At 46.4% G+C, this 10,206-nt stretch overlaps 1 long non-coding RNA gene across 1 annotated transcript in view; it reads left to right on the top strand.

Annotated features, from left to right (window-relative positions):
- The window catches only part of LOC135303426 (uncharacterized), a 44,033-nt gene extending 38,075 nt beyond the window's left edge, over positions 1 to 5,958 (top strand). Inside the window, exon 4 of the long non-coding RNA XR_010364911.1 lies at positions 5,727 to 5,958. This is a non-coding gene — a long non-coding RNA (uncharacterized LOC135303426). The remainder of the gene's footprint in view (positions 1 to 5,726) is intronic.
- The last annotated feature ends 4,248 nt before the right edge of the window (positions 5,959 to 10,206 follow it).

Raw genomic sequence — 10,206 nt, forward strand, 5'->3', positions numbered from 1 at the left:
TAGGTGAGGCCAGCGAGCTTTATTTTTGAAGCTGCACAGAGAGAGAGAGGGAAGAAAGGAAGGAGGAAACAGCTGTAAGGACATTTTTGTTGCTGACTGGTCCAAAGGAATGTGTATAAACAGCTTTAGATGTATTTTCCTGAGCATGCTAAGTGTATTTACTCCCTGCTCTAATTGGTCCTGCCTGAAGTTAGCCAGGACTAAGAGTTCCCATGGGAAGTACGCCTCACTGACTCAAACGGTCTGCAGACTGACTGGTGCTCTCAGTGCAACCTGTGTTTGTGATGGCTCCCGAGCTGTCCTTTCTCACAGCCTCCTGCTGCAGTGCCCAGGGCCAGCGCAGGCTTGGCCCTGCCCAGGGGTGCACAGGCCAGGTGGCTTTGCTGCAGGGCAGCAGCAGGGCCTGGCTGGCACCGGTGCTGGATCTGGCAGCACAGGAATAAAGGGCTGCGTCTCCCTCCCGGTCCACACAGCTGAAGCAGAAGATGCTTGAATTTATTTCATGAGCTGGCCGCAGCTCAATTCTTCACTCAATCCAAGCAAGTTGCAGGTGAGGGCTCCATGAGCAGGGATGTTTTCCTGGTGTGTGCATTGCCATGCAGGCACCAACAACCAAAGGCGTTTTTGCACGTGCAAACGGCCCTGGATGCACATAAAGTGTTTGCTCCCAAATTGACACTTTTTCTGAAGAAAGTGCAAGCAGTCAGCAAAAAAGGGGGGGAAGCACAAACCAGTTTCTCGTTGCAAAATGTCGTTTTGATGGAACTGACATTTTTAGCAAAGCCAGTATAAATTTCAATGTTTTGTTTTGTTTGTTTTAAAAAAACAAACACAGAAAATGTCCAAATATGTAATATTGACATTTTCAGAACCAAATGTTTTCCTGTTCCATCCTAGCACAGTTCTTAAAATTTGAGTTAACTTTTTCTTAAAAATACTACAAAGAGACCAAAGGAAAAAGAAGGCTTAAGTTCTTCTGAAGTATGTGGGCTTTCCACAAATATTGTCTTTTCATTCTGACTCAACACTTGAGCCCATCCATCAAAGTGAAAATGAGATGCCCTCTTTTGGGAAATGCATGTTTTACTCCACTATCTAAGCCAGTTAGTTGTGAAAATGTTTCCAAAGAGCCCAGCCCACGACTGGTGATCTTTTGGGCGGCTGGCATCCTCCAGCCAGCAGACACCTGTAAAATGCATCCTTGGCAGGGTACCAGCACCACTGCCCTTCCCCTGCAGGGAGCATCGAGGTAGAAGCAGGTTACAACCTAGGCTATCACCTTGTCCAAAAGAAAGATAAACCAAAAATTTCATCTGGCTGCTGGATTTCTAAAAATTGCTTTCCCTGAAGGTGCTTGAGGGCAAGAGATGTTGAGGAAAGGAAAAGTACAATGTGGGAGCTGCCACTGCCTTGCTGGTTGCCAAGCTGTGGAGCCAGCAGAAGTTGTTGACAGGAAGGGAAGCACTGGTGTGGTTCTGACAGTTTTTAAGCACTGTGTAAACACTGGTGATAAGGATTGATTATGACTGCAACTCTTCTTCATTCATTATATTGCTTTGGATCTACACAGAGAACCCAGAGTGAGTGAAAAACTGAGCAGTGGGTTTGGGTTTTGTGACCTTGCATGCTGAGTTGAGCTCGGGATCTCCAGCAAGGTTTGTTTCATAAACATGCTGAGCCTCTGTGTTCCCTTCTCTTCCACTTCCACTTTTCCTTTAAAGCTCTCTTTCCTTCCGTGCTTCCCAAATCGCACCAGCCTCTGATGGGTTGGATACAGCTCTCAGGACCTGGCAGCAGAGCCTCCCCACCACCCTAGGAGGTGATGCCAGTCACACCTGTCATTCAGAAGAAGATATGGCCCACAAATTTACTAGAACTGCTGCAGGGAACCAGTAGCAGAGGAGAGATGGAAAAAATCAGCCCCCAGAAGAGACCAGATTGCTCCCAGCAGGAAGGCTGACCTTTAGGGGGTGCAATGTGTAAAGCACCAGCTACATGCAGTGCCATGCGTGATACACATGCCAACTCTCCAGGAGTTTTCCAGAAGCATTTCTAGTCTCCAGGAGGCTTGCCAGTTTATATTTCATATAGGAGTTGATGCTCTGGGCCCCAAAGATCTCCTATTCAGTCTCTCAGGACATGGGCTTGCTGCCCATGGCCCAAAAATTCTCAGATTTTTGCAGCTGGTTGGAGGGGTTATGAAAACCTGGAATAAGTCCAGTCTGCTTCTGATTTCTTTTTCCTTGAGCTGGCTCTTTCCATGGCTTTTTCTTTATCTTGCTATCCATCCCATGACATCTCTCTCCCCCTTCTCCTGTGGCCCCACACCAAAACCAACTCCGCCCTTCCCTGAGTGTCCCAGTTAGGAAGCAAAGAGGTAACTACGTGCCAGCTAGTACCTTCTTATCTAGTCACATTATGTTCCCCTAAGGGAATTTTTGGCCTGGGATTTTGTGTGTGTGTGTATATGTGTGTGTTTTATATGCTTTATTTTTATCACAGAAAGGATAGACAGTACATTATGTCTTCAGTCCAGGAGGTTACACACTAGATAAGAGACAGACAGATATACTACAACTGCTCCAGCCCGTGGAGTTGTGTTCCTGAGACAGCACTGGCAATGTAACAGGTAAACTGTTTCCAACCCCCCACATGTGGGCAGTGGATTTTGTGTCAACAAATCCAGATCCAAGCAGAGATTTCAATGTTGATGTTCCTGCAGACAGAGAATAAAGTCCAGGGTGCTTCCTCCATTTCTGCCAGAACTGAACCTTCTCATAGGCATCAGTCTCTCATCACCCCCATCCTATCCACTCCTCCTCTGGCTTCATTTTCACCCCTCTGTCCATCTCCAATCTAGGTGTGTTATGTGGTTTAGTGATCCCCTTGGGCTCCCCTGAGAATGCATCCAGATTCAAAAGGAAAGGGGGAGGGTGTGTGTGTTTAGGCAACAGCGGTGTCAACAACCTCATAGTGGTACCTGTCAACCAACATTAGGAAAGTAAACAAAAAAAAAGGTATTTTGGTATTAAAAGCTAGAATCAGAGATGGTTTATCTGTGCCTACTTCTTGCATCTCTTTTGAAACCATCTGGGCTAATTACAATGCTGGAGACTGTATACTAGTTTTTAAAGGATTTAGGGTGAGCCACAATAGTGGGTGATCCCCTCTACAGTGATCACCCAAAAGAGTGGTCCCTTTTTAATCTACCATTTCAATAACAGTGTCCTTGCCATTGAGCCACAGCTGTGGCAGGCTCCACTGGGCATCCAGGGTTTGATTCACAAGCACCATCACTCCTCACAAATTTCAGGGGCACACATCCACTTCCACGAAGCCATTCATAAAGCGAGGTGTTGCAGAGCCTTTGAGTCATCCCACAAAATCCTGCCCTCCTCCACCTCCCTCCCCAAAGCCTTTGTCTTATTCTGTGAAGGTTAACAGCACGTTGCAGCATCACAGTGCTCCTTTGGGGATGGTGATGCTGGGTTTATTTTCTCAGGAGAAACAGATAAAGGTGGCAGCAGCTCCTACCCAACACTAAAGCTAAATTAGTAAATTTATTGTTCTTTCAAACCTGAGGGATGTGACAGGGACTGTTTTGGATTTTGATCCAAAGCTTAGCAAAGCTGTGACCTTTGAATCAGCCTGACAATGAGCAATTGGGGCTGTGCTGCCCCAGTATCCATCAAATGCCATGATTTAGTGGCTTGACTGACATTGCAGAGATAAAAGTCACTGTAACTAAACACTGTCACAAGATGGATGTCTCCCACTTAGAAAATATTGTCTTAACTTAGGCTTTAGTTTCTGGGTGTTTCTGTGAGGGTCTCATCCCAGTGTCTGCATCCTTTACAAATATTACACAGACTTTAATGAATGTATCTTTGGGGCTTGCCTGTCAGATAAGAGCAAACCATCATCCTAATTTCGGAGTGAGGGAAATAAGATTATCAACAAAGTTTAACCACTCCTTGCAAGAACCATATAAGTTTCAACTTTCCTGATTAGCTTTTTTGTAGCTCTTTATGCATATTCAGCATGGCTCTGGCTGGTCCCAGGTCCAGTCCCAAAGGCTGACAACCATCACATATCCAATCTCTCATGTCTTGCACTTGGCAACTTGAAATGAGACATGGCCAACACACATCTCAAAGCTCTAACTCCCTAACCTGTGAGGGCTTGACATTGCCTTTTTGGTGTCCTGATGCTTCTATTTATGCCACAAATACTTAATATACACTTAAGTTTAAAGTAAAGCTGACATCACCCCTGCAGTGTTATTTTCAAAGACTCCCGTGATAAGGCTAATTAGGCCATTACAGTATCTTGCAAGATTTATAATCACTGTCTATATCAAAGGAATATATCAAATTCAAACAAATATCAGATTAAGTTGTACCTACGTCTCCCTCACCTTCCACAAAACTCCACACTGATTGCTCCAGTGCTACTCATGCAATACAGCTGTAGGGCAATGTGTTTTCTCAAGGTTTCAGATGAGGAAATCCAGAGCTGCAGGAGCCCAGGTCAACAAAACCCCTGTAGTTCTTACAGCCTTCTCCATCTGCATGTGTCCTCAGCCTCAGCCATCTGCTGGGAGTTTGCAGGCTGGGGAGATGGGGCAGGAGGATGGTCCCTGCCTCATCACACTGCTGGGTCCAGCCGAGCTCCTCTGCAAGAGCTGCACTTCTGCTTGAGCCCTTTAGCAGCTTCTCACCTCCATCTCCAGGAGACATAGGCAGAAGGGACAGATTTGGTTTTGATTTTTCCTTCCTACCAAAGTCCCCCTTTCTGGTTCAGCTTTTGGCACAGCTTTTCGCTGGCTGATGATCAGCTTGGACACCAGGACACATCCAAGGTACAAATGAGGTTCTGAGCAATGACTTCTGCTACTCTTAATGCCTGGCAGCTAGTCAGGAGCTTCTCCCAGGTCCCCCAGCCTCCCAAAGACCCTCCTCACCCACTGTGAGGTTCCCTGTTGCCAGCTCTCACTGTATGGCAGGGCTCTGCTGGGCCAGCACTGTGGAGCTGGCGAGCCCACAGCCCAGGTAAGACTTTCTCCTCTGAGACTGTTAAAGCTTGCACATTCCTGAGGCTGAGCATCTCACAGTGGTTTTGGGAACGGGTTATTCTGCCTGCCTCTAGCTTGCTTTTATACTTCCAGGTCTCCCAGCTGCTCTGCATGGGCAGTAGGAGGGCTGGGGTCTGCTTCTTCCCATGTGTGCGGGGGAACTGGGTCTCTGCTCTACCATACAAGCAATAATTTATTGCTCTCCTGGGTGAGGAGGGACTGGCTGTATGCCTGGGCAGTGGGACTGGCACCCAGTGGGTGCTCTTGCCAGCCAGAGGTAGCAGAAATGCTTTCATTCCAGCTAAGTGGTATTGGAAAAGTGTTTTCTTTTCATCCTCTTTCTAATTTTGGGTTCTGAACTCAGTGCCCAAAACACACACACATACACCCGAGTCTACAGTCCAAGAGGGCAAGATACATGTGTCATTATGGGGACTGTACAAACAGGAGCAGGATGCGAGGGAAGGAGCCAAACAATGGTGTCTCCCTTCTTTCTGCCCAATATTTATTGTGATTTTCATGTGTCTGTCCCTGGCTACCCTCAGGCATGTCCATGGCAAGTAGGGTTGAGCTGCACCTTCCTTGTTTAAGCCAGGCCTCCTCTCTCCACTTCGTTTGACTGTTTTTCCCCTTTTTTAAATTCATTTGTCAGACTTTCTATGATGGAAGACAACACAGGGAGCATCACTGCAGCTGCAACACAGCACACTCCTGTTTCCAGGCCAAAGTCACTACACCTCCCACCATCTGTGCTGCACAAAAACAGGACCAGAAGCACAAAAACAGGACCAGAGCCCTACGTGGAGATGGGATGAGGAAACAGCCTACCCATCCACAAACACAGCCACCTCTGCCTGAAGGATGTGGCCCCAGGACAGGATGCAACCAGGCAAGTAAAGAGCCAACAATTCATGAATATTTTGCAGACAGACCTGAAGACATTTTTAAGTTCTAATGGAAAGTACTATTTGATACTTTGCAAGTTAGTAATGCGTTTTATTTATGTGACTTTTTCGGCAAGACAGGCAATGATATCACATTATTGATGGTATTCTTTGTACTCTGTCCAATGTCCTTATTTGCACCATTTCCCATCTCTTATCCCAATCACTCATGAATTGCTCACTCGTTCAGCCACATAGTTAAATGGACAAGAATACAGATCAGCTGGACCTTGAAAACCAAGGGGTTTGTATTTAACATATTTTCACCTGTGAAGCAAGACAGTGATATTGGCTGAAAGTGGATGCTTCCACAGTGAGTTTCCTCTCTCACACTTCCCCAAAGAAGAGACCCCTACCCACCATGTTTCACCACACTGTGTGTCTGCACAGGCACTGGGTACTGAACAGAGTCTGTACTTGGAGCAGTGCACAAAAATATTATATTCATCACACTAAAAAAAAAAATAAAATTAAAATTATCACGTCCTGAGAAGTTCCCTAAACATTCTTAAAATAGATTTTTCCATCATTTAGGGTCTCATGCAGAACCCTGGTTGATGAGATCTGGGAATCTGCTGTTAATTTGCTCATTAGGAGCTGTTTTTACAACAGCTTTGAGCACTCATGAGTTTTGTGCTCTTTCTAAAACACTCACTAATCTTCCAACAGCAAACTGCATGAGGAGACGAATGCCCTCCTGGTTGATCCCATTGATCCCCTAAAATCAGCACTAAATCCAGACTCCCCATGGTCTCCTTCTGTCAGTACAGTGCCAAGGCAAGAATCAAACACGTCCACGTCCCCATATATGCCATGGCTGGAGAGTCCTGGGTTCGGAATAGACCTGAAGGATCCTCTACCTGTGTGTCCCAGGAGTGCACCCAGTGCCTCTGCCAGCTGCGTGTGCGCCAGCAGCGCGTCCTGGGCCGTGACGTACACGGAGCAGCAATGTGGCTGGGAGTGTGCTGGGGAATGCCGAGGATGCCACAACAGGAAACACGGAGACATAACATGTCCAAGTGGGGTAACTGAGGCAGACGGAGCAGGAATGCGATTACATGACCCCCGCGGGATTTGGCTGAGACGCCGGGGCGTGCTGAGCTCATTCCTCCGTCAGAGGGAGGAAGAGAGTGGAGCGGGCCTCGCTGTTTGTGTTTTATCTGATAGAACCAAACGGCATCAGCAAACATTGTGGTTTGGGGAGAGATGGATTCCAGCACATTCCCCAGTTGCCGCTCTGTACAAAGTACAGCGAGAGCGAAAGTTTCCACTGGTGTAGGAGAGGGAGCCACCTGCCAAGGCTTGCCAGGAAGCCAGCAGATGCCAGAGGGTCAGGTTAGTTCAGTTTGCAGGCTATGGGGCCCTTTTACGTGCTCGTTCTTCAGTGGGATCAGGAGTTTTCCTTTGAAAGAGTTTCAGGTTTTTAACTTGAAAATACCACTTTCTCCAAAATAAAACTGTCTGTGGGGGAAAAAAAAGAAAAAAAAAGTTTCAGTGTCAGCTAATGCAAATAGTCCCTTGTCAGTGGTTTCAGCTCTGGGGAATCCTGCACCAAAAATAATTTAGGTTAGTAACATCATTATGAATATAGAGAACATGGAGTAAAAAGACCCTGAGACCCTATTAATAAATCATCTGAGTGTTATTTTCTCGGTATTGCAGGTATCTTAAGTTTTTTTATGTGAAGCTGTGAGAAAACAGAACTACCAGTCCATCTGTGTAACATGGCTTGCTCACTCTTCTTCTTTCTCAGCCCAGTCTGGGATTATTCCTATCAGTCTCTTTGCATTTTATGCACAGCTTCCCAAATTCCATCACTTCATTAGGAAACAACCATGTTCAGCAACACTGACAAGAGTAGGAGCAGATCTGAGGTGCTCACAGAAAAGCAGGAAACAAAATTTTCAAGTTTGGAAAACAGTTCTCATAGCAACTGGTTTGGGCTGGTACCTGAAGCATCCCTCATGGCAGGTTAAAATCAATAAAGGGGGCCTCATCAAAACTACCTTGCCTCCCAGATATATTTCCTTAGAATGATTCCTGCTTTTCCCAGGTTGAACACTGCTTATAGGTTAAATCAAGGTAGCTTTTTACCCTTACCTGGCAATACTGCAAGTCTCACATGGGTATCTGAGCAAGAAGTGAGATTGCTTCCAGTCTTCTATGCAATTCAGAAGTCAGGATGTTTATTTAAGTTTCTAAACTATATGGACCATGTCAGAGCTCTGAGCTCTGCTGGAATTTCTGAAATGGTTGATTATGGGTTTCAATTCACATTGGAGAGGAGGATTTAGGTGACTGCTGGTGCATTTGGTGCATTCATATTCCTGTCCTTGTCCTTCCTGGTTTTAAACTGTCACCAGCCAAAAACATGCTGAGGTCAGGATTCAGCTGGTGGCCTGGCTGGTGGAAGAAGCAAAAACAGGCCTGAACTTCCCTCTTTTAGCTTTGCCTGAGCTTGGGAGTGCTGACTTTAGTGAAAACTTGTTTTTATCAGTCTTCAAAGTACTTGCTTGTTACTCAAGGGGCAGAAAGGCAGTAGACTCAAGCTGGTTAAAGTTACTTCTCTGACCACAGACTTTGACCCCTCCCCAAAATGCTAATTTCTAGCGCCAGCCCAAAAAGGGTTGCTCAGCCCCTCTTCCCCTATCCCTACCCCTACTCTCTGACAAATGTAGATTTTACAACCCTTTTTCTCCTTTTTTTTTAAATCAATTTGTTTACCAATCTCTCTTCTCTTGTTGTTATGTAGCTATCAATACATATACAATCCAGAAACACCTCAGAGTACCTTATTTGTTTTTCTTTTACTAATAGGGTGAGGTTCCTAAACAGATGGCTGAAGAACAAACCCGGGCTCCAGGCTTTAGTGCTGAAATTACTGTATGGACCCTGGGACGTTTCTAGGCTGGTTTCTTAGAGGAATGAGGGAAGTCCCAGGGGTGGTTATGCTGTGAGCAGCTCTGCTGGCTGTCGTCCTTTCCGTGCAGCCCCAGCCAGGCAGCCAAAGGATCAGCCATGAGTACTCTGAGTCCTTTTTCCAGGAGGGACTGACCCAGGTGGAGGTGAAGGATGGGAGGCTGCAGCGTGCCTGTGTCCCCAGCAGCCCTCAGCTGAGTTCAGCTGTGCAGCTGGATGTGCATTTCAGTAGCCTGAAATGTCTCTTTCTGCTGACAGCTGAAGCTGACGATGCACTGGGCCAGACATTGCTTTGCCCAAGCAGCAGTCACTTTGGCCAGGATCTAAGGCAGGCCTTGAGGCCAGGCTGAGAGAAGAGGCAGGACTGTGCCCAGCTGTGCAGCCCTTCAGCAGAGAGCCAGCATTTACCACCCTGACCACAGCCGTGCTCCTGCATAAAATAACCAAGAAAACCTGCAAGAACCATTGGCTTGAAACATGCCCATGGGGAAGACGATTCTCCTCTGGCTCATTAACTCCTGAAAAGACTTTAACCAGGGCAGCTTGCGAAAAAACCCAACCCAAGCTCAATAAGACAGAGACAAGAAGACAGCTGGTTAGCTATAACTAGTGTATTTAGCTACTTCCCTAACCATTGCCCACCCTTATTAATGGTTAAATACTCTCTGTGTCATTGTTTGCTGTTTCTGGCCAATTCAAAGTCTTTCAAGTGGGAGGAAGAGTGAAGTGTGGAGGGAAGCCAACACCAAAGGCCTGCTTGTATTTTACAAGACACCCAATTAAATGGCACCTCAGGTTACCTATAAGTGTCATTACTTTCCTGTTAAGGGACATTTATGGGAACTCAGAAATGCATGAATGAGTGAAGTTCTTAACCTTGCCTTGAGACTGGTGACTGCATATTGTTCCTAACTCCCATCCGTCGTACTTACGTGTTATTTTTCTCTTATCTCCACAGTATTAGAGAGCTTCAGTTTTTTGCTTATTTATCTCCATGGCATCCTGAGGACTTCTTAAAAGAATGAGATCTGACTAACTTGTGCAAAGTCACACAAGAAACTGGTGACAGCACAGAGGATCGATGATTTGTCAGCATGGCAAGTGAGTGACCATTAAGTCCTTCTAGAGCACCCCAAATGTCACAGCAGCCCTTTGGCCTTGGGCCCCTGCCCTTCTTGCATGGGAGGGGTTGAAGCTGGTCTGGGTACCCTGTGGCTGCCCATGCATGGCACATGGAGTCATGGTGGCTTTCCCTGGCCAGGGGCTGTG

The sequence above is a fragment of the Passer domesticus genome, chromosome 6 (assembly GCF_036417665.1).
Source record: "Passer domesticus isolate bPasDom1 chromosome 6, bPasDom1.hap1, whole genome shotgun sequence".
Lineage (NCBI taxonomy): Eukaryota > Metazoa > Chordata > Aves > Passeriformes > Passeridae > Passer > Passer domesticus.